The 25,252-nt window shown below is 40.4% G+C and overlaps 2 long non-coding RNA genes across 2 annotated transcripts in view; both read left to right on the plus strand.

Annotated features, from left to right (window-relative positions):
* Positions 1 to 4,266: 4,266 nt before the first annotated feature.
* LOC309607943 lies at positions 4,267 to 8,542 on the plus strand. The gene is made up of 2 exons (XR_014232591.1): positions 4,267 to 6,337; positions 8,166 to 8,542. It is a non-coding gene; the product is annotated as an uncharacterized lncRNA (long non-coding RNA).
* A 1,738-nt stretch (positions 8,543 to 10,280) lies between these two features.
* Positions 10,281 to 25,252, plus strand: part of LOC309607947 — a 44,334-nt gene continuing 29,362 nt past the window's right edge. The window contains exons 1-2 of the long non-coding RNA XR_014232594.1: positions 10,281 to 16,590; positions 17,002 to 17,109. This is a non-coding gene — a long non-coding RNA (uncharacterized lncRNA). The remainder of the gene's footprint in view (positions 16,591 to 17,001; positions 17,110 to 25,252) is intronic.

Below are 25,252 nucleotides of genomic sequence, written 5' to 3' on the forward strand. Positions count from 1 at the left end.
GCTAGGGTATTAATAAAGTAGCTTAGATTTCATATTGTGCAAACAATACGTGAAAATGACAGTATTGCCCCAGGTACATTTCCACATAAAACAGTCAAGAGATTCATTTCAAGGTTGGAAATTAAAGGTCGTTTTTTGGGACTTCCCTGGTTGCGCAGTGGTTAAGAATCCGTCTGCTAATACAGCGATACACGGGTTTGAGCCCCAGCTTGGGAAGATCCCACATGCCCACCACACGTACTGAGCCTGCACTCTAGATAGAGCCCATGAGCTACAACTATTCAGCCTGCATGCTGCGACTACTGAAGCCGGAGTGCTTAGAGCCCGTGCTCCGCAACAAGAAGAAACACCGCAATAAGAAGTCGGCGCACCGCCAAGAAGAGTAGTCCCCCGCACGCAGCAACAACCCAGTGCAGCCAAAAATAAATAAATAAAAATAAATAAACGGCACCTACCAAAATTTAAAAAATAATTTTTATAAACTGGATAAACTTTGATCTAGTGATTCCACTAATAGAAATAATTATGGATATTTGAAAATATTTATGCAAGGATGTTCTTTAGCGTATGTCTCATCAAAATGAAAAAAAAAAATCCTATGTTCAACAATATCCATTCGATATGGGATAATTGCAGTACTTTGCAATTTAAAAAATTATAAATTTTTAAGAAGTTACAGTCGCCTCGTCGGGAATCACTTCTGGGACAATTATAGCTTATGAAAGAAAATAGAGCAAATCTCAAATCTTGAGGGGAGGGAAATTAGGAAACTATTTTCCCCTATAGTTCTCACTCTCCATTTTCTCTATCAAAAATAGCATATGAAACCAAGGGAGTCTAGAAATCTCAGGTTCTACCGAAATTAAAACTATTTCTCTTTATGCAGAAAACAGAACTAACCTTTGCCATACATAAAGAAAAAGGAAAACCTTTGTGTATCAATAAATACAAAAGGTAACCTATCGGGACAAAATCTACTTAAAATTCCCAAATCTATGTTTCTACTGTCTGAACTTCACAGCCCAAACACAGCAGTTGAAACAAGTGAGTCAAATATACTTGTTGAGTTCCTACCATGTAGGCCAGGCACGGTCCTGGGCAGGCACTGGGCCTGCAAAGGTTATTTTCGCAGTTTCCCTGACCCCTAAGGACTCTCAATCCAGTTGGAGGAATGATTTCATATTTTTTAGTCTCAGGATTTCATTAAAATATGTGACCTTCCAGACTCAGAGCTCAGATTACTTTGCACAAAGCTGAGACAGGAGATGTGGCACGTCCCTCATTTCCCCCCCGCTATCCCCCTTAAAAATCGCCATTTTATCCACGACCTGGCAATGGACGCCATGGAGACTTTCACTCCGGAATATCTGTGAGTGACCAGGAAGGTCAGGAAGCAAGCGTGTCGCTCCCAGAGTTTCTCTGGACCTGGGACAGGTCAATCCCTTGGGGTAGAAACTGGCCTTGTCAAGTCTACACCGGCGGGAGCTGTCGCGCCCTACAAGGATTTTCTCGGGCTATTCCTCGGCTGTCACTTTCGGAGACCAAAACAAACACTTCTCGAGTGGCAAGGCAGATCTGGGGACGAAAAGGAACCTAATAGAGAAGATAAAATGGTTCATGCCATAGAATCGGGGTCTTTTGCTACATTTTTGGTGATGTTCCTCACTGTCTTCAAAAGAAAGCAAGCCTAGGCGAGGCTAACTACGCTCAAGATTTTGGTAAAGATTAGAGGCTGGAAAACCCACCAAGCGACCTGAGCTAAATGATGTTCTTTTTTCCCTTCCCTCCCGAAATATGAGCGGTCTTCCTTTTCAGGCCACAGGTGGCCTTTTATTCTCGGACCGTTACCCGGCGACCCGGACGTAAACCTCTCTCCGGAGTATACGTCACAGAGACGCTGCTCTTTGTGTCTATTTCAATAGAAAATCTCGCTCCTTTCGCAGGGTGTCAGGATGGCCGAGTGGTCTAAGGCGCCAGACTCAAGCGAAGCTTCTCTAAGTTGGGGATTCTGGTCTCCGTATGGAGGCGTGGGTTCGAATCCCACTTCTGACACACCGTTTTTTCCCTTCCCCTAATTTCCAAAACAAAAGTATTGATAAGCGCAATATGCATAAGCAATTTATCAACTCACTGTATTAAAAACTGACTTTTAAAAATTTCTCACAGGGACTGTTAACACCAAAAATATTGAAAGCTGAAGCATCGCGATATTTTTTGGAAGCCACGATATTTTGGAGCGAAAACGCTTAATAAAGACAGGAGAGTACTGCAAGTGTTGGTTTTTCTGAGGCATCGCGAGATAATCTAGAAACAGCGAGTTTTGGGAACCCAGATAGTTCCGTTCGCTTTGGTGCTGGAGGAGAAAGGGGGCGATGGTCCGGTACCCTGCCTGCTTATCTATCCGGCTCATCCACTTTGTTGCAGACCCAGGCCCTGCCCTGAATACTTCCTGTAGCACTTTCCTACCAACCCCACTCCCCTCTGGCTCATGGCAGTGCTGTCTGCAAAGAAATCTTATATAGATCCTCCGGTCTCTTCTCCATTTTCTAAAGTCATGTACTAGTTCTCAAACATTTCCTTTGTAAATTATGCACATTCACACTCACGTTGGCATCTGATAATTATTTTGTTTCCTCAGTCAAAACTGAGTGCCGTTGTAACTCCTGAATTAAATGTGGAAGTTATACTTTCCTCCTCCAAATCTAACCACCATCAGTATTTTACTATATTTCTTACACTCCTGTTTTCTCTGCATTCGTGTATATATATTCATAAATATTTTGTTCGTTTTTACAGAAATGCAGTCATACGAAACATACCATTCTCTTACACACTATTTCGCTTAATAGATCTTGAGCTCTTTCCATGTGAACACTTAATCTTTTTCCTTACAAAGGAAATGTTGCAAATCATTCCACAGGATAGGTAGATCCTATTTCATTTATCTACTTTTTTTTTTTCTGAACATTCACTGTATTTATAATTACCATTCTTTCAACAAATATTTAATGAGTGCTTATTATGTACCAGGGGATGCAACCCTGGTGCTGTGGCAGTAGAATAGAATAGGGTAGGATAGGATAGAATTAAATTTAAATTTAATTTTAAAAACAGTAAAATAAGTTTATACTCTGTGTTGCTTATATTCCAGTCAAATGACTGATTCTGCCTCAGGAACACGACATTCCAAGATTCCCTTATCTCTCAGGAGAAGACTATACACATTCCGGATCTTGAGACAAAGTATTTAATGCCAGCTATTGAAGATTCATATATACTGACCCTGTATTTCGCTGTCATTATGACCACTCATGACTACTCATTTGATCTTTGCTTTTTATCCTAATAGTCAAAATGCAAGAGACTAGGCAGGTGAAAAGAAAACCTGGTTTATTTGACAATTAAATTCTCCAGAGACATTCATCAGAGACAGATCCGATTGTTTGATTTGAGAGGTCACATTCTGAGCTCAGATGGCTGGAACCAAATGGTTTCAAGTACTACCAAACATGCTCAGCTCCCTGCAGTTCTTAAATTAACTGTGGTTAACTGAAATATGAAATGAAATATAAAAGCTTACGGAGGGGAAATCGATTCTCACAAGACTTCTATTATTTTTATTAAACACATAACTGTACAGGGCATACTATATCATATACATGTATATCCACTGCCTAATAAAATCATTTTCAGAGGAGCAGACAAGTGTATCTATGAATACTCTGGAAGAATGTGTATTTTCTTTGGAGAACTGGGTGAATTGAAAAAAGTCAGGAAGATAGTTGAAGTGAAGAGATAGCAGCTGTTTCTCTTGGAGAGTTCTAGAAGAAAAAAAGAAGCAAGGATGCTATCATAAATGACTTTTCATATGACTGTGATATTGGATTTTTAAAAGGTTAATTTTAGTTTAAAAAAACCACACAATTACAGAATTTTAACAAAACTACTTTTTAAGAGGAAATTTCCCGTTTCACTTGCAAGTGCCTCTTGGAATTATTGAGAAGATACTCCACCACTTCATTCATCCTCTTCTTTGCCCTCCCCATGGGAAGAGAAAACTGAGTAAGAGTCAATAAGGGTTTTTACCTTCTTTGACCCACATTTCTCTTTTGGGTGGCATTAATGTTCAGCTGTCCTTCTGTGGTCTCCCTTAGCCCTTTGCTTTGGTGGTTTCTAGGGGTACCTGTGTCTTCATGAGCTGCCGGGTGAGTGTGTCTACTGGGTTCCAGGTGTAGTTCCAGTGTGTCTACTGGGTTCCAGGTGGGTTCCAAACCATGTTTTTCAATCTACATTTACCCCCACAAAGTTGATATTTTATTTCTGCCACTAGTGAATATGCCTCAGTTGTTTCCGAATTGTTAAATGATACTTTTTAAAAAAAGGTAAAATTATGACTTTCACATTAATAAAAACATATATATGTCAAAGACTACTTAATTCATGAAAAATGTAACAAGCAGTAAGATGTTACAACTGGTTCAAAAGAAAATTCAAAGTACCACATATTTATAGACAGTCTGTAATGTTGGAATAAATTTACAAATGGATTTTTTTAACCTGTCAATTTCAGGGCAATGATCAATTGCATTCCACTAAACACAGTTCACCTGCATTTCTGTGGATGAAAATCATTTGCACTATTATCAGTTTTCTACAACTTAGAGTTGTAAGACACCTCAAATCTATGAAAGTTGTTCTTATGGACTGAATATGTTCCCTCCTCCCTCCCCCCAATTCGTTTGTTGAAACCCTACCCGCTAATGTGATGGTATTTGGACATGGGGTCTTTGGAAAGTAATGAGGATTAGATGAGGTCTACCCTCATGAAAGGGATTAGTGTCCTGAGAGAGCTTACTTCCTCACTCTGCTCTAAGAAGACAGCCTTCTACAACCAGGAAGAGGTTCCTCACTGGAACCCTGACCTCTCGGACCACCCTGATCTCAGACTTTCTACCTTCTAGAACAGTAAGAAAGAAATTTCTGTTATTTAAGCCATCCAGTTTATGATATTTTGTTATAGCAGCCCAATCTGACTAAGACAGTTGCCCTAGACAAAATATTGAGTATAGTTGCCTGTGCTATACAGTAGGTCCTTGTTGGTTATATATTTTATATATGGTAGAACATGCAAGTGCTTTATATGTACGTTTTTCAGGTATTTTTATTTTCATTAACATCAGGGTAGTGATGACAAGAGAGAAAAGGAAAAATAGGAGAGGGGAAAATGACTAAAATTTCTATCTAATTCAATCACTTATGGTTTGAGGTATTAGCCTTTGAACTTTGACCCTTGACCTATTAGTCTCTTCTGTGAAAGCTTCCTCTTTCTTACTTCCTTTCCTCCTTTTCTCATTTTCTCTCCTCCCCTTTTCCTGGTCACCTCTGTATAACTGACCTCCCCCACACCTTGAGTCTTTTATCTTTAGCTGAAGATGGTAGTTAAGCCTGAATTCTAAGCCACCTCTTAAAGTTACTCATTTTCCCTTGGGTATCTCCCATGTATATATACACTTGTTAATAAACTTCTGTTTGTTTTTCTCTTGTTTATCTGACTTTCATTACAGGGGACCCAGTCAAGAACTTAGAAGAATAGAGGGAAAATTATTTTTTCCTCCACTACAAATTTTAAAATTCTACAAGCCTTTTCTGGGAGAGTCTCAACCATTGTTTCATCCATAAAAGAAGTAGGAAAGCAAAGCTAGACTGGGACCTGGTTACAGATTGTGCTGAAGAGGAAAGCAATGAACATTTGTTACAGGTTTTAGAGCCCAAGTTAATCTAGAGAGGTTGTAGGATATGAGTTAAATACAATCAAGTGATGACTTTTCAAAAGCGTCAAACTGTTGAATTCTCCTATCATAGAAGTTGAGGAAGAAACACAGTGACTGAGTACTTGTGGCAAAAGGCCAAGTTTGTTTCAAGTTCTTTGGAGCTATGTTCCAAAGAACATATCATGAGACCATCTACTTCATGCTCTACTTCCAGGATTAAATGAGACAATGTGTGCAAAGTGCATAACTCTTTCTAGCACAAAGAAAGGGGTCTGTAAATGCTATGTGTAGTGTTGGTACAGAGGCAAACAGCCAGTTAACTCTGGTGGTGTTGGGGAGTAAGTTTGAAAGTTTTAGCTGCTTCTCTGCTTTCGATGCAGGAAACTGAAGCTGGAGGAACCACTGAGAAGGCGAGACAGCCAACGTCCTAGAGAGGACCGGGAAGTAACCTTGGTTTTTGTAGGCTAGGCTCGCTCTAGGAGTGGCCTCTTTAGGATCAGTTAATTTTTACCATCCCCATCTGGAGCTGCGGGGAGGAGGTCGGATTCACTGGCCGGAAGGGTGGGGTGAGTCAGAGGTGAGGTGGTTCTCGGCTGTGTGGACAGCTTGGAACTGCAGTTGGGGCCCACTTTTCTGCTCTGGCGCTCTCGGACGTTTCAAACTTGGGACTTCTTTGTGGTCCTCCGCGTAGGTCAGACTCGGGTCCAGGGACCACCTGCTTTAAGGCTGGGCTGCACACTTTCTGCAGATCCTCAGCACCTCTTCCCCTTCTCAGAGGTGGGTGGGTGGGACTGATAGTGCCAAGCTTCTAATCTCTTGGTCTTTCTGGTGACCAGCCTTATTCTGAGGCTATCTAAGGGCACCACCCTAAGTTACCTCATTAGGATAAGAGCAAGGAAAAGGATAAGGATGTGACTGACAAACCACACTCCTATCACTATGAAATCCCAAGAGTTTGAGTAGCTTTGTGCCAGGAACCAGGGACAAAGACCACATATATTTATTATACCACACTCACTCAACATTAGCAAATCCATCAGGGCGTGCACAGGCATGAGTTGGCTGGAGCTTGGTTTAGCAGAGATAAAAGTTTTCAGTCATACTCCTTCAGGAAAGAGTCTCAGCCAGTGACCAGTTCCAAGGTCCAGCCTGACTCTTAGGCAAGAATGAAGAATATTTCATTTGAGCCTGTAGATGCTTGAAAACTTTGAAACTCAGAAGGTAGGTGAAATATTGGAAGTGTTCATTCACTCTGAGACTTCCCTTGTAAAAATAGTGTTTTGTAATATTCATGATTCCCTGCTTTCTGTCTCAGGAAAAGATGCTCATTATATCCAGAAAGGTTTATAAAACACATGATTGTGTACTAGCTAAAAATTGATTGGAGGGTAATAGGGAATGAGTACCTGACTTGTTTGGCTTTTAAAGTGTGAGTAAATAATGCAGAATCATGCTCGCTTCAACAGCACATACACTAAAGTTGGAAATGATACAGAAATTAGCATGGCCCTTGCTCAAGGATGACACGCAAATTTGTGAAGCGTTGCATAATTTTAAAAGAAATTAAAAATGAAAATATCAGTAAATGAGAGTTTGACTAAGCTATCCTCAGAATGATAAATTTCATCCTAGCCACTGAGTTCATATGATGCACCTAACCAATACTATCCAGTGTAAAGCATGTCTAAGATTTAAAAGGTGAAGTTAAAATTCAACTAAATTGTGCATAGCTCCAGCTCAAATTAAAAAAGATACTTTAAAAAAATGTGGAATACCCAGCATAGAAATTAGGTCCAGAAGGGGACCAAACTATAACCACTACAACACAGGCCTAATATCTCCACTGATGAGTAGATATACAGTTGTCCCCTGCTATCCATGGAGGATTGGTTCCAGGACCCCAGTGGATACCAAAATCGATTGACACTCAAGTTCCTTATATAAAATGGCATAATTCTTTGCTTATAACATATACACATTCTCTTGTATACTTTAAATCATCTCTAGATTACTCATAATACCTAATAGAGAGTAAATGCTATGTAAATAGTTGCTGGTGCATGGCAAATTCAAGTTTTGCTGTTTGGAACTTTCTGGAATTTTTTTCTGAATATTTTTGATATGGAGTTGGTTTAATCCATGGTTGCAGAACCTGCAGATATGGAGGTCTGACTGTAAATGAGATGAGTGTGGTCCACCATCAGAGTGTTCCTAGGAAAGCAATAGTACAAGTCGCCAAATCTGATTTCTCTTTGAAATTTAGTAGAGAATTCAGTTAACTCATCAGCTCTAGTATTCAATTTCTTATAAATTTGTTGTAGAACGGTAGCACTTTATTGGAATGACACATTGAAAATTCCTATTTTAACCCCATTTCATCCATTTTTATTACAGATATCTCCCTTTCATGGAACATGAGGTGAGAAAGAGACTGTACTTCACCACTTAAAATATCATGCCTGTACTTCTCTGGTGGCGCAGTGGTTAAGAATCCTCCTGCCAATGCAGGGGACACAGATTTGAGCCCTGGTCTGAGAAGATCCCGCATGCCGCGGAGCAACTAAGGCATGTAGATCTGGACTATGTATCTTTGGTGAACTTTATGTAACTTGTCATTGTGTCATTTTGATGAATGATCCTTTGTCTTGAAAATGTATATAACTGTATCACAGACCTCTAACAAGCAGAACAGTCCTCAGAGTTTTCTGAAAAACTGTCTCCCAGGTTATAGTCCTTATGTGGCCTGAATAAAATTCTCTTTTTCTTCTTTAGATGGACTGTTGATTAATTTTTCATCTACATTTGTATAAGTGGAATCATACAGTATTTGTCTTTTTGTGACTGGCTGATTTCACTTAGCATAATGTCCTCAAGGTCTATCCATGTAGTAGCATGTGACAGAATTTCCTTACCTTTTAAGACAATAATATTCCATGGTATATACCATATTTTGTTTATCCATTTATCCTTCTAAGGCTGTTTGGGTTTAATTCCACCTCTTGGCTATTGCGAATAATGCTGCTATGAACATGGGTGCAAATATCTCTTTGAGACTCTGCTTTCGATTCTTTTGGATATAATACCCAGAAGTGGAGTTGCTTGCCGGATCATACCATAGTTCTATTTTTAAATTATTTGAGGAACCTCCCTGCAGTTCAGATCCATTTATGGCATTTGCAGTCTTGCTAAAACTAAACCTATCATGGCTACGTAGAAGTTGCTCTAGAGGACAGTTCAATTGGAATAAAAGCCTTTGGTGGCTTCTGCCTTTAGGCTTCTCTCTGAGATTGCTATTTGGGAAGTAGAGGCCATTATATTTATGGTAGCTAATGAAAATCTGGAGAACACCTATTTCAAACCATTCAGAGCCACAGTAGTAGAGAATCCTAGTAGACACCTTGTTTCCAGAAATTTAACTCACCATTACCCCATTTAATTGATTTTTTTAGTGACACCTTCCCTCCACCCCACCACGAAAAAAGTTCAGTATTTTAACTTTGAAAAGACCAAGTGCCTTCATATTCTCAGCGAGTTAGCACTATTATTCCTTATGCCAGGAATAATAAAACTCTGTTTAAAGGAGCCCCCATCCCTTATTTTTGATCTCAGCCCGTTGCTTATTTCTTTGATAGGACGTGAAACAAATTTTAGTTATTTTGTTTCTGTTTACTTGATTTCATTTGTTGGGTCCGGTAGAAAGTAAGCTCCTTGAGGACACGTGGTATTTCCTCCTTGTTCATTTGTACAGTACTCGTCACACACCAGGCCTCCAATATCTAAATGTTAAATAAGAGTTTATTTATTGAACTCACATCATCAACAAGAAGGGAAAGGAAGCAAATCAGATTTTAAATATCTTCCAAGCTTTACCCAACCCGGCAGTGAATGAGACCAGCGAAGGGAAAAAAGAAGGACGACCACGAAGGGACTCGAACCCTCAATCTTCTGATCCGGAATCAGACGCCTTATCCATTAGGCCACGCGGCCAGCTGATAGAAAAACTTTTTCACGTAGCGTACAAAAGGTATGTAAACAGGAGGGGGAGGGGGCTTTTCTACCGCGGATTCTGAAGATCTAGCTAAACAAGACTTCTCAAAAATTCACCAACAGTTAAACTATTTCCAACACTGTCTAAAAGTTGTAAAAACTAATACATAAATGTCAGGAACTGTTAGACGGTTCATCGTTGTGGACCTGTTGAAGTCTTTTGATTAATGACTTCGAGAGGTGGGGTAGAGAGGAAGACTTTGAGTCGAGAGCTGATGTTGCATCCCTTATGGAAAACAGCAAAGAGGAAGGAGTGAGCACAGATGGTGCATTCGGAGGGTGGGAGTCTGAAGGGAATAATGGAGGTGATGGAGGAAGGGCAGAGATAGCCTGGAAGCTTCATAGAAGGTTCTCCTGTAAGTGCAAGGTTAGCTTAAGCCTAGAAAAGAATAGTTTATTCAGTATATATATATATATATGTATATATATATATATATATACATATATATACATATATATATATACACACACACACACACACACACACACACACACACACACACACATATACGCTTGTGGGTTTAAAAAGAACGGAGTGAATGGACGCTGTCAAGGAACTTGGTGATTTCCATGCTTGACTTGGATACTTCCCAAATTTGACTTGTTTTTGACAAGAAGATGTCCACTGGTTCCTTTATGGGTTAAGCCACAGAGCAATAGGGTTTTTTGAAAGAACCATGCTCATCAAAAGTGTGGGTGGAATAGGAAAGATGTGAAACGTCCAACCCTAGAAGTAAAGCAGTAATACTCATGCATCCATTTACTCAATGGTTTTGGTTTCTCGAAAATGGCCAGCTATTTGAAACAAAACCAAATCAAAGAGAAATTTCTCCCCTCCTTTATCTTACACTCTTTCACAAAAAGACTTTTCCCCACCAACGTCTCCCATCCTTCCCACTGTTTTCTCCTACGGTATCTTCTCTTGGGGTTAACACAAAACTCAAATTATCGCCTAACCTGTCAATCAAGATTTTTGGAGTGCCGACTGTAGACTTTGACATCTAGCTCAGGGCTGGAATCTAGGGACATTGATGAGGGAGAGACTACTGGGGGTGGGGTGGAGGGTGTCCCAGAATGAGCACGAGATTTGGAGTAATAACAAGTGCGCTTCCCTGTCTTTCCAACATAAGATTATATAAACTGTTGCAGAGCAAAAAAAGTGACAAATATTTGCACTGCTGTAAATGTAACTTTAGGATTAAAAGCCTTAGAATTTACATTTCAGAGAGGAAAAAAAGAAATGAGGGAAGATATAAAGCTCAACAAACTACAGACCTGCCGTTTTCAGTTCTATTATGGACCATATTGCAGAAATGAAACCATTTGGGCACATAATTTTAAGAAAAGAACATTCTAGAGTTAGTGATTTTATTAATAATCCTTTGGCCAAGAGTGAAAATACAGACTGAAGGAATCTTAATACCCTCTACTAAACAAATTTAGAAAATTGAAGGCGGACTAGGGATACTAGCTGGGAATGAGTTTTGCATAGCAATTAAGTTGCGCTCTTTGGAAACTGGTGGTTACATTCCAGAGGAGAAAACAAACTTTTGAAGTCTAAACTCTTTAGTGGATTCTCTTGGATTTTCATCTTAGCAGCCATACCATTTGCAAATAAAAATTGGTCTCCCCTAACCCGGTTTTGTACTTTTTATTTCTTTTGCCTCTTCTTTGCCTCTTGTTCAAGTCTTTAATCCATTTTTTAATATTAAAAAAATGGAAGTATAGTTGATTTACAATTTAATCTATTTGAGTTAATTTCTGTGTATGGTGTAAAATAGTGCTCCAGTTTCATTCTTTTGCATGTGGCTGTCCAGTTTTTCCCAACACCATTTATTGAAGAGACTATTCTTTCCCCCTTATATATTCTTGGCTCCTTTGTGTGGGTTTACTTCTGGGCTTTCTAATCTGTTCCACAAATCTAGATGTCTTTTTTTAATACCATACTGTTTTGGTTACCATAGCTTTGTAATATAGTTTGAAGGCAGGAAATGGATGCATCTAGCTTTGTTCTTCTTTCTCAAGATTGCTTTGGCTATTCACAATCTTTTGTGGTTCCATAAAAATTTTAGGATTGTTTGTTCTTTTTCTGTGAAAAGCACCATTGGAATTTTGATAGGGATTGCTTTGGGTAGTATGGACATTTTAACAATATTCATTCTTCCGAACCATAAGCATGGCATATCTTTCCATTTATTTGTGTCTTCTTCAATTTCTTTCATCAGGGTCTTATAGTTTTCAGTGTACAGGTCTTTCACCTCCTAGGTTAAATTTATTCTGAGGTATTTTCTTGATTGTTTTTTTAAAGAGTGAGTAAAAGTGAAGGTCCAAAAATAATAATATAACTTCAAATATTTTGCTTTAACTGAAACATCACCAATCTTTTGAAAAGAGAGAGGAGAAATTCCTTATAAGTTTCTTTCATTAGACACACTTAAAATGTGTCTGGTACAGATTCCAGTTTCTATTCATTTCAAGGGAGTGAGAACTTCAAGACGTTTTGAATCTCAGTGGAGAATCCTCTTAGATTTTTATATTTCCTCCCTTCTTTGTTCATGGTGATATTGCATTTTATTAATAATTGCTGCCTTTTATGCAATCTTTGCAGCTTTAAAAATTAAGGTTAAGCTACTAATGGGGTTCAGGACATGCTACTTCAAAATGTGGTACCTTGGTATATTGAGTATTGAAACTGAAGGAGTTTGAGAAAACAGGTTATAAAACTCTCAGGTGGAGGTGCCTTCCCTATACCTGGAGGGAAAGAGCATCCTTACCTCACATCCCCTTCAGATAGAACAGTGATTTCTCTGCTGTTTCTCTGTAATTCTGATCTTTCACCTGTTTGTTCCATTTAATCTAAAATCTCTTTCCCTTTCAAGAGCAGTTACATTTTTATTCTTCCAAATACATGTCTTTTATGTCATTTCTATGGTTCCTTGGAAGGGCAAGAGATAGTACCTAACTGCCAATCTCCTTCCCCTCGCCCATGCCTTCCCTGCTCTCTTTTACTTTTTCTCCATCCTTCTTATCCCCCAGTTTTAATTTCTTCAAAAATTGAAGACATTTTAAGGGGTTATTGTAATAGTTCTTTGGCTGATGAATTCATAAGCAACAATTGTTGGGTGGAGTATCGGTTGTGAAAGCATGTGCTGGCATGGGACGTTGACATGGTGGGGGTGTCCTATTTTCAGCACTCTGGAAGATTTATTTTCCCAGCATGGGCTGGCAGCATGGAGCGGTTGATTTTTTACCCAAAATGATTCTAAGCAGGGAAATCATTTTAATTTTATCACTTTAAGCTCTGTCCAGCAGCTCTACATAAGGATCATCACTAGAGATTACTTGAGGGTGGAAGATATGACTTCTGTTTCTGTGAGCTGCGTACCCCTTGTTTCATGGTGGAGGTGTTTCCATGCATTCCACCACATCTACAGTTACTTCCTCCACTGAAGTCTTGAATTCCTCAAAGTCATCCATGAGGGTTGCATCAACTTCTTCCAAACTCCTGTTAATGTTGATCTTCTGACCTCCTCCTATGAACCATGAATTTTCTTAATGGCATTTAGACTGGTGAATCCTTTCCAGAAGATTTTCAATTTACTTTGCCCAGATCCATCAGAGAAATCACTATCTATGGAGTGGAATCTTAAACCAGTCAATCTGGAATTACCTAGTCAGCACTAGTGAGATAATCTGCCTGATAGACCCCTGCCATCCTCCAAAGGAAGGTGACCTTGCCACAAACAATCCACTCTTTGCTAGTAACATCCTTGTCCTGCCCCCTCCTGTCTGTAAAAGTCTTTCACTTTGTACAGCACTTTGGAGCTTCTTTCTATCTGCTAGATGGGATGCTGCCTGATTCATTAATTTTTGAACAAAGCCAATAAGATCTTTTAAATTTATGCAGTTGAATTTTGATTTTTAACAATGTCTAAATTCAGAAATTTTGTTTTTTTCTGAAAACCTTGTAAAGCATAAGCATTTTTCTACAGTCTGTCTTCTCACCCTCTGCCTGGGAATCCCAATCAAACATAAAAACAAGCAAGCAAGCAAAGTCAGTGTTTCCCACTGATGTCCCAGCAACCCAGGTCTAAGCAGACAGCATCCTTCTTTAACACTCAACACTGTTCCCTGACAACCACATAGATTGGTTTCCCTGCTGCACTTTAGAAAGACACCTATATTCGGTTACATAACTTCCAACTGTAGGGGATGAAAAATAACTTTTCCTCTACCTTCTAAGGTCTCAGCTGAGCCCCTGTAACAAAAGACAGATTAAGGAAAGAGCAGACATGTTTATTAACGTGTATATCTCATATACACATGGGAGACACCCAGGGAAATGAACAACTCTCAAAGAAGTAGCTTAGAATACATGCTTAACTATGATCTTCAGCCAAAAACAAAGAAAGAAGTACGTGAGGAGTTGACCTAGAAAAGCACGGTAAAAGAGGGTACGGTTTGTTATGCAGATTTAAGTCAGGGCCTTCTCCACTGATGAGATTCTCTTATGATTTAGATTCTACAGAGGTTGTGAATTTTGGTCCCAGGAACCATCAGCAAAATCTGAAGACCTGTTAGAACTGCAAATTCTCGGGCCCTACCCCAGACCCACTGAATCAAATTCTGGGGATGATGTCTTCAATTTATATTTCAACGAGCCCTCCAGATGATTCTGATGCACCTAAAGTCTGTGAATGACTGGACTAGTAGGACCAATGCCTTCTGCTCTCTCACCTTAGAGCAAGGGGCCTTTTTTCTCTCCTACCTAGAGAAAGCGCAGGAGCGATAGGGATCTGGGACACTTCTACTGTTCTGCGCATCCAAATCCCCAGCGTCTTGAGGAACCCCCTCTGCTGCACTCTTCCTCCCACCTTTCTGCCTCCTGCTCCTCACTTCCCTTCTTGTCTTTCTCCTCCTTCTGTGTTAACTTTCCCAGGATCCTAGTTCATTCCAGTTTCTGTCCCTAGATTTTCAGGCCCAGTTGTTCCCAAACTGGTCTATCTGATTCAACTGAGGGATAATTATTATTTTTTAACATTTATTTTGTTGAAGTATAGTTGATTTACAACGTTGTGTTAATTTCTCCTGTACAGCAAAGTGATTCAGTTATACATAGATATACATTCTTTTTTCATATTCTTTTACATTATGGTTTACTACAGAATATTGAATGTAGTTCTCTGTGCTATACAGTAGGACCTTGTTGTTTATCCATTCTATGTATAATAGTCTGCATCTGCAAATGCCAAACTCCCAGTCCTTCCCTCTCCCCCTCCCACAAGTCTGTGAGTCTGTTTCTGTTTCACAGATAAGTTCATTTGTGTCATACTTTAGATTCGACATATAAGTGATATCATATGATATTGTCTTTCTCTTTCTGACTTACCTCACTTAGTATGATAACCTCTAGGTCCATCCATGTAGCTGCAAATGGCATTATTTCATGTCTTTTTTTATGGCTGAGTAGTATTCCATTGTATATATGTACCACATCTTTATCCATTCCTTTGTCGATGGACATTTAGATGGCTCCCATGTCTTGGCTATTGTAAATAGTGCTGCAATGAACAAAGGGGTGCATGTATCTTTTCCAATTACAGTTTTGTCCGGATATATGCCCAGGAGTGGGATTGCTGGATCATATAGCAACTCTTATTTTTAGTTTTTTGAGGAACAAACGTTCTGTTTTCCATAGTGGCTGCACCAATTTACATTCCCACCAACAGTGTAGGAGGTTCCCTTTTCCAATTGAGGGACATTTAAATAACATAAGATTCCCGAGCAGAGCCGGAGATTCTGAGCGCACTCAGCGTCTAGGGAGTGGGGACGGAAGTCCGTAGTTTTATTAAGGTCCTCCAGGTGATGTTCCATCTTTAGGGACCGCAGAGGTGTTGTATAAAAAACACTTATATATCCCTTTAACCTCTGGGTCTGAGGGTCGCCTGTGGCCCATGCTTTGTATACCCCATTTCCCCTTGTCTATCCGACACCCCCCGCCCCACGTGCAAATCCCCTGGGTCTCGACAGGGTCTGATCCGCCGGGATGGCCAGGTCCGGAGCTGGGGAGGAGGCGAAAGGGAGATCGTGATTTCAGGTCTCCAAGAGTCCCACAGGGGTGAGAGAGAATCAGAAGAAAACTTAGGAAAAGGATTTAGGATTTGCCCCAAATACTCATTTCTGGGTTGACCCTCGTACCCAAAGCCAGAGAACGGCGGGAAGCGCCTAATGGTTGAACCTCGGAGAGTAAGGGGTCTAACGACTACAGGCGCACGGACAAGCCTACTCCTTAAAACGCCTTCCTTCTGCGTGCTTTTCACTCCGTGGAGGATTCGGCCCGAAAGGGGGCGCTATAAGGCTGCTCGGTTTCTCTCGCTCCTCTTCCCGGTGCGCGCTTCTCGGTGGTGCTCGCGATCCGAGGCTCAGAACCCGGGAGACGCAGGCGCCATGCGGTTTCCCGACTCCGAGGCTGGACGCGGGAACGTACCGGAGTCGGGGGCTGCGACCGACGCGGGCCTGTCTACAATGCCCCTTCAGTCTTCTCTCCTACCTGGACCTGAATCCCCATGACACCGTTTAGACTTTCTTCTTTTTATCCTCCTGCATTGTACTCAGTTTTCTGGCAACCTTTTTAAGCAGAGGTCTTATCCCAGACCTTTCCCTGGGGGCGGCCAGTCAGGACTGCTCCCTTCTCCACCGGCAGGTGGCCGTCGAGGTGGCGTCCGAGAGGGTGACCAGTAGTGGGAGAGCTCAGGACCAGACGGGACATTCGGTAAAATGTTTAGTTTGCCTTCTCACAGCCTAGCTACAAGACAGTATCCAGTATAGAAAATTCAAAGATTGAATTTGATGAAGGAAAATTTCGTCGAAAATGTAGTAACGGGTCATAGGAATATTTCTGAGCTCCTTCCAGAAGGAGGGGGTGTAGCTCAGTGGTAGAGCGCGTGCTTAGCATGCACGAGGCCCCGGGTTCAATCCCCGGCACCTCCAGGGTTTTTCTCTTTCTTTAAAATTATTTTTAGTTCTGAATCATTCCCGGACACATTCTCGTTTGCTGAGAATGTCCGCCGTCTGGCCTCTTTTCTGATTCTTTTGTTCCCTTCAGGTCTTTTAAGTCACAGAAAAAACAAGGAAAACAAACCGACTCTATTTTGTTTTTAATATGGGCGCATTTTTGCTCTAGGGCCGTGGCACCACCCTGGGTAGCTGAGTCAACTAGCGAAAGACACGATTAAAGAGGCTGGGGGAGCACCAAACCGCTCTGGACTCCAGAAACCGAAAAACAAGCGAGGTACCAAATTAACAAGCACAATTACATAGTTACGTTTCGCAGTATCATCTAAGGGCAAGAAACACAGAAAGGAGAAAAAACAAGAACAAATGTGAAGTCCATCTGAACTTTTGAAAATGTGAAGGAAATTTTCTTTAGATTCCTTCGTTTTCTGAGCTGTTCCTGGGTCAAGGAATAGATCCTAGGAGAGGAAAGCTTTCCTATGGGTTTCCCTACCACTCTCTTCCCATTACAGCCTCCCTTTCTTCTTTTCTCCATCTCTCCGTTTTTATACATTATATGCATTTCTTTGACTTATTGTTCCTGACTTTTTTTTTTTCATTGTTCCTGACTTTAGAGTAACTTTTAAAGTGTAATGTAAGCTTTAGATCTAGATAGAAGTTCTTTATTGCGTTAAATAAGTTCTCCCCTTTTTACCTGACTTGAAGTAGCATGTGATTGGCTAATTGTAAAAGATGAGTTAAGGAGGGGAATCAATCAGAAAATAAAGATACACACTCCTACCCCATATTCTTACCACTCCTGTCTCCATCCCACATTTTGAAGGGCCTCACGCATACACGTGTGAACATCTCACACACACTTCCAAGATTCATACATACCCTTGGCAAAGAGCCATTCCAGGGCCACCTCCTAGGCCTAGGACCATGCACCTTAATGTCATGGTCTGCCCCCAGGAGGATAGATTCAGAAGGAGGCCTGTGCAGGGCCTGGAAGAAGGGAGGATCAGAGCTGTTTGAGCAGAGAATTCTAGGAACCCTGGTATCATTAGGGAGATACTTGGCCAGGAGAGGCCCCAGGGCATAAGCACTTTTTGCCCAGGCTAAACCTGCCACTGAGTGTTTGCTCCAGAGTTTAAGGGTATATTTGTGTTTAACAATACCTGAGGGACTTCCCTGGCTGTCCAGTGACCCAGGCTCCGTGCCTCCACTGCCAGGGGCACGGGTTCGATCCCTGGTCGGAGAACTAAGGCCCCGCATGCTGCAAGACCTGGACAAAACAAACAAGAACAATACCTGAAACAGTCCTTTCCCAATGTAGTTCTAAGATTAACCTTTCATGCTGTCTTTTCCAAAATTCTCAGTTTCCTAACCCATGTATGTGTGGGTCTGGTAGTATCTCTTGCAACTTGTACCTGCTGGGCTGTATGTATACTTGACAATACTTGCAAAATTGGAGTGTAATGTAGGGGAGGAAAACATTTTCCTCGACCCTTTTAGGGTCCCTGACTAGGTCTGAAAATTGAAACAATAAAGACAGATTAACAGGAGAAAAGCATGCAAATTTATTTAGTATAAGTTTTATTATGACATGGGAACCCTCATAAGAAAATGAAGACCCAAAGAAGTAGTTAAACCTGTGTATTTTATGCTAGGTTTGAGGCATAGTGGAGAGTCATGGAGGAATATGATAGTTGATGAAATAAAATTCATATTTTATGATAAGACAAGAAAAATTTAAACATGAATTTTTTCTCTGCCCTTTTGGGTGTCCTCTCTCCCCTTTAGTGTGTATCGTGCATCTGCATTAACCAGACCTCCTTAGGAGATAACATTCCTCCTTAAACTTGTAAGGGGTCAGGATGACCCACTACTTGCTTTGTACATGCAGATCTGGATTGTGTAAACTGTCACTATGTCATTTGACGTATTTATCAATGACATATTGTCTCTAAAACTTATACAACTGTACTTTGACCTCTAATGGGTAGAACAGTACTCAGAGCTTTCTTTTTTTTAATTTTATACATTTATTTATTTTATTTATTTATTATTTTTGGCTGCATTGGGTCTTCGTTGCCGCGTGCGGGCTTTCTCCAGTTGCAGAGAGCGGGGGCTACTCTTCCTTGTGGTGCGCGGGCTTCTCATTGTGGTGGCTTCTCTTGTTGTGGAGCACAGGCTCTAGGTGCACAGGCTTCAGTAGTTGCGGCATGCGGGCTCAGTAGTTGTGGCTTGCGGGCTCTAGAGGGAAGGCTCAGCAGTTGTGGTGCAGGGGCTTAATTGCTCCGTGGCATGTGGGATCTTACTGGACCAGGGCTCAAACCTGTGTACCCTGCATTGGCAGGCGGATTCTTAACCACTGTGCCACCAGGGAAGTCCCTCCTCAGAGCTTTCTGAAAGACTGTCTCTCAGGTTATAATCCTCAGGTTGGCTCAAATAATATTTTCCATTTCTTTCTTAGATCATCTATAGATTAATTTTTCATCGACATAGGTTAAGGACATTGTGGTAAATGGGGGAAATTTAGCAAGGCTTGTCTTTTAGGGATCTTCTTTCTTCTTGGCATCCCTTTGTCTTTGGAGATAAGGGTGTTTCTTTCCTGCATACGGAGAGTACCGGTCACAGGTCACCTTTTATGACCTGTTTCAGGAAAGAAAGGTAATGGAGGGAAGTCAGAGTGAACTTTCTGCTTCTGCTGTTTTCTCAAATTCCTTCAGCTTAAAATATTCGATATGCTAAAGTGTCATATTTAGGGGTTGTATGTCCGGAACCCTGTCAGTAACAAGATAGAATCTGTCAAAGGAAGAATTGATCTAAACTTTATAGATTTCTCTAACAATGTTATATGTTAAAAGTTTATGGGAATTTTGTGGCATAGATCATATTATCTTAGTGTTACCTGAAAACTGAGTTCACCTCTTGGTGAGTGTTGAGCCAAAAGACACAACCAAGCCAAAGAGCGGGAGAAGGAAGGATTTACTACTTGCAGTAAGTAGGGAGAACACTGGGGATATTTCTCAGAGCTGTGTCTCCCTGAACGGCAAAGTTTTAAGCTAAGGGTACATGCATATTCACGAAGGGGCTCGAGCAGAGGAGAATTCAGCATAGAATTGGTTGATTGAAGTCGCAAGGGTCAGCAAAGGTCAGCATTATCGTTCCTTAGGTTCCAGTTAGTCTGGTGGTTGAGCGCTCGAGAAGGTTTGGATCTGCACAACAGTTCAAGAATGTGCTTCAGGCTAATCTTTACCTTTGAAACAAAACTGGGAGTCTTTACAACTGGTATATTGCCTCTGATATGGTTATTTCCCTGTTCTAATAATAGCTGTTTGTTCTTATATTCTTTTGTTCCCCTTAAAATCATTAACTACTGAGACTTCTTCTTCTGCAAGGGCAAGCACTGTGGCCAGGCTTAGGTCACAAAATGGCTTAGGCCTAAAATGGCTTCTCTTATGTCAGGAAAGCCATGCCTGATTCTCTTTCTCCGTGGACCCCCTACCGAATCTGACTATGTTAGGGCTGTTAAATTAATTGAACAAGGAGGCCAATAGACTGAGGTGGCTCTAATTTCCACATAAGCAAACTAAAACTAAGGCTGTAAATGCTTCAAGGTTACAAAATAGAAACAATAAGGACAACCAGTCACAAACAGCCAACTAGGCTTTGAGCTATAGCCAATCAAATAATTTTCTTTCTCTGCTTCTGCTCCTTCTTTATATAAGTCTTTCCCCTAGCTCTTGTCAGAAGGTATGTTAAAGAAAGCTCTTCTGAAAACTTGAAAATGTTGATTAAAAAAAAACCATGAATTTATACTACTTTCTCAAAGTTTTGAGAATGATAAGAACAGTGAAATGTATGTCTTAATGGGAGAATCTTAAGAATCTCACCTCTAACGTGAGTTTCTCTGTCATTAAGAGTGCTAAAGGTATTTCCCAAGTAGAGAAATAAACTCTGTAAACTGTAGAAGATACTATATATTGGTAACAGAGCTGTTGCCCTAGTCACACTTCAAGTGCTCAATAGCCACATGTGGCTAATAGCTACCATTTGGACAGCACAGATACAACATTTCCATTGTTGTAAAAAGTTCTGTTGGACAACACTAAGTTAAAATATTAGTCTTTTGGAAGAGAAAGCTTCACTCCAACCAAAAATTATACAATTTTACTTTTGAAGATATTATTGAAACATATTAAAGTTTTAAAAAATTTGGACAACTGAATGAAATCTATTTGTAAATACCCAGATGGTCTTTGAGATAAAGGATGGAAGCCTTGCCATAACTTTAGTTCTTTTCTTTTTTGGAAAGGGAGGTATGATAAATACAGATAGAAAAGATTCAGCTACCCAGAGAGCTTCTTGGGTAAAGTTTTCCTAACCATAACTTTGGAAAGTTTGGAGGAATTTGTCCTCACCATTATAAGTGCTTTTATGTATTGGTAATTTAAGCATCAAAGTTCTGGAGAATGACTTAGGCGCCACCAGATGGTCATCTTGGGAACACCAAAATCCTTTGCTATGTATGAGAGTTTTGAGATGGCCAATATCTTTCTGTAATGGTAGATTGTTGTTTTTGAATATGTCCTTCTGGATTCTTAAAATCATATTGAGATGCTGTTTTTACAATACATTTTTATTTAGCTTCAAAGTTCTACCTTTAGAATAGTATTCACTACTCATAATTGAGCTATTTTTCAGATGCTATTTTTCGCTAATAAATCATTAACATTTTCCAATTTTTAATTTAGGTTCCCAAGGCAGATAAAAATCTCTGTGTTTCCATATTATAGCATTCCAAAATCACAAAAACCCGAAGTCATATGTGCTCTCAGTATAGATGATAACTCTTAAATCTTTAGCAAAGATGCTCACATTAGAACTATTAGTCCAGTCATCTGAGTAGACGTTGGCAAAGGGGTAGCTTCCTTTACAGTGTTAAGAAGTTGCAGTGTCTCCAGCACAAAGTATACCTTGAAATTTTAAAGATATGAACCATTGACAATGAGTTGTCTGGGGGAATATCAATCAGCACATGGAAGTCAGGATATACTCCCCCTTTCTCTATCTGACAAAAGGATCAAAGGAGGATCATTAATATAGTCATATCAATAGATAATTCTGGTCACCTCAGTCTTCTTCATCAGCTTTTAAATACACTCATATCTGACCTCACCAGACCTCTTGCCTCTGAAGAGCTTGGCAGTCAGCACAGTAAACAGCCTCTTCCAGCCTGCATCTTAATAGGATTCTGTTTTAGAATTTCCACTTTTGAATATCCTTGCTCATATGATCCATGTCTTTTCATAGCCTACAAAAACTGGTGAATCAGAGGAAGCTTTTTTCTCTGCTTGGGTATTTCTCCTGTCGTTTCCTCTGGACTATGTTTAAACACTAAGCTTTCCTTAGGGAGAACCACCATGTACACCATCCTTGCCATGAAGGAGAATGAGGTGCTGCCTGCAGCACAGAGGGACAACTGCTGAGACTAACAAATGTGCCAACGTGAGAAGAACCATCAGTTCTAAGTGAATATTACTGCTTGGTCTCAGGGACAGTGAAATGAGAGGGACCTAGTGTATTAAAGCAGTTCCCCACTTACTTTAAATCATGCTTCAGGTCAAAAGCCTAAAGAGGACCAACTGGGATTGAAATCAGAATCTTCTATCAGTCTTTTAACCAGAAAATAAAAAGGCAACCAAACTCTTGTCATCTATGAATACATTTTTCTTCCATTTTTTGATTGAAAACAGCTGTATAGAACCAAATACAGTATATGGAATCAATGGCTTTTCTCTCCTCAACCAAATTATTTTACCTTCTACTCTCATTCCTGATTTTCAGTACAGGTCCAGAGACATGGAGGCTCAGACTCAGAGGAAAAAGACCCTTGAATTTCGGGCTCCCATATTATCAAACTCTCTTATCTGTTCCATGCCATTATTTTGTTTCTGATAACTTCAGAGTCCGCTGAAGCCAACAGATTCAATGTAAAGTGGAATGAAAGAGGCTTATTTTTTTTTAAATTTATTTTATTTTTGGCTGTGTTGGGTCCTTGTTGCTGCGCGCGGGCTTTCTCTAGTTGCAGCGAGCGGGGGCTGCTCTTCATTGCAGTAAGTGGGCTTCTCATTGCAATGGCTTCTCTTGTTGCGGAGCATGGGCTCTAAGTGCACGGGCTCAGTAGTTGTGGCGCACAGGCTTAGTTGCTCTGCGGCATGTGGGATCTTCCTGAACTAGGGCTCGAACCCATGTGCCCTGCATTGGCAGGCGGATTCTTAACCACTGCACCACCAGGGAAGCCCCCTACTTTGTTATTGATGACACAAATAATCTTTTTATATGGTGTAACCATTAACTTAGAGTTATAATTTTTATGCTTTTGTTTTTTAAATTCTATGCCAGATTTAAAAGTGACTTGTACACCTACATCATAAATTTTACAGGATTCTATATTTATCTATATGTTTACCTTTACCAGGGAGTTGTATATTTTCATTCAGTTTTGTATTCTGTTTATCACCTTGCTCCAACTTGAAGGATTCCCTTCAGCATTTCAGCTGGGGGCAGGGACAGTGGCATACTTCTTTATGACTGGCACTCCTGTTATAGTAGCTGGATGCTGGGCAAGGAGCAATAGCCTCAGGTCTTCTTGGCATCTCTCTCCTGGCCTGGAACCTCTGTCTCATGCTGGGCATAAAGGGGCCCCAGTATTTTCAGGCCTCCAATAAAATAGAACCTCTTTTCCATGAGTGGGGACTCGGTGAAAGACAGGAGCCCTCACCTCTTGGCTGCACTTGTCCAAAACTTAATCTCTGCAAGAAGGACCTGAGGGCAGGATTAGAAATGGAGGGAAGATATTATAGTTCTCCAAGTGGAAACCGGATGGGGGGTAGGGGGCATGGAGCCCTGTTTTCTTGGCTGTATAGTTTGGAGTACAGGTTCCATCAGGCTGGCCTGGGGAGAGAGTAGGTTGTGACTCATATGCCACAGATCCTCATTGTTATAACTGAATTTTAATATATTTTCTTTCTTTTTTGTTTCTGAATTTTAGAATTTTATTTATTTTTTTTATACAGCAGGTTCTTATTAATTATCCATTTTATACATATCAGTGTATACATGTCAATCCCAATCTCCCAATTCATCCCACCACCACCACCCCCCTGCCACTTTCGCCCCTTGGTGTTCATAAGTTTGTTCTCTACATCTGTGTCTCTATTTCTGCCCTGCAAACCGGTTCATCTGTACCATTTTTCTAGATTCCACATATATGCGTTAATATACGATATTTGTTTTTCTCTTTCTGACTTACTTCACTCTGTAGGACAGTCTCTAGATGCGTCCACATCTCTACAAATGACCCAATTTCGTTCCTTTTTATGGCTGAGCAATATTTCATTGTCTACATGTACCACATCTTCTTTGTCCATTCGTCTGTTGATGGGCATTTAGGTTGCTTCCATGACCTGGCTATTGTAAATAGTGCTGCAATGAACATTGGGGTGCATATGTCTTTTTGAATTATGGTTTTCTCTGGGTATATGCCCACTAGTGGGATTGCTGGGTCATACGGTAATTCTATTTTTAGTTTTTTTTTTTAACATCTTTATTGGAGTATAATTGCTTTACAATGGTGTGTTAGTTTCTGCTTTATAACAAAGTGAATCAGTTATACATATGTCCCCATATCTCTTCCCTCTTGCGTCTCCCTCCCTCCCACCCTCGCTATCCCACCCCTCTAGGTGGTCACAAAGCACCGAGCTGATCTCCATGTGCTATGCGGCTGCTTCCCACTAGCTATTTATTTTACGTTTGGTAGTGTATATATGTCCATGCCACTCTCACTTTGTCCCAGCTTACCCTTCCCCCTCCCCATATCCTCAAGTCCATTCTCTAGTAGGTCTGTGTCTTTATTCTCATCTTGCCCCTAGCTTCTTCATGACCTTTTTTTTTCTCCAGCGTTTGTTGTTTGTAGATTTTCTGATGATGCCCATTCTAACTGGTGTGAGGTGATACCTCATTGTAGTTTTGCTTTGCATTTCTCTAATAATTAGTGATGTTGAGCAGCTTTTCATGTGCTTCTTGGCCATCTGCATGTCTTCTTTGGAAAAATGTCTATTTAGGTCTTCTGCCCATTTTTTGACTGGGTTGTTTGTTTTTTTAATATTGAGCTGCATGAGCTGTTTATGCATTTTGGAGATTAATCCTTTGTCTGTTGATTCATTTGCAAATATTTTCTCCCATTCTGAGGGCTGTCTTTTCGTCTTGTTTGTAGTTTCCTTTGCTGTACAGCAGCTTTTAAGTTTCATTAGGTCCCATTTGTTTATTTTTGCTTTTATTTCCATTACTGTAGGAGGTGGATCAAAAAAGATCTCGCTGTGATTTATGTCAGAGTGTTCTTCCTATGTTTTCCTCTAAGAGTTTTATAG

This window comes from Balaenoptera borealis, assembly GCF_965194805.1.
Source record: "Balaenoptera borealis genome assembly, chromosome: 12".
Lineage (NCBI taxonomy): Eukaryota > Metazoa > Chordata > Mammalia > Artiodactyla > Balaenopteridae > Balaenoptera > Balaenoptera borealis.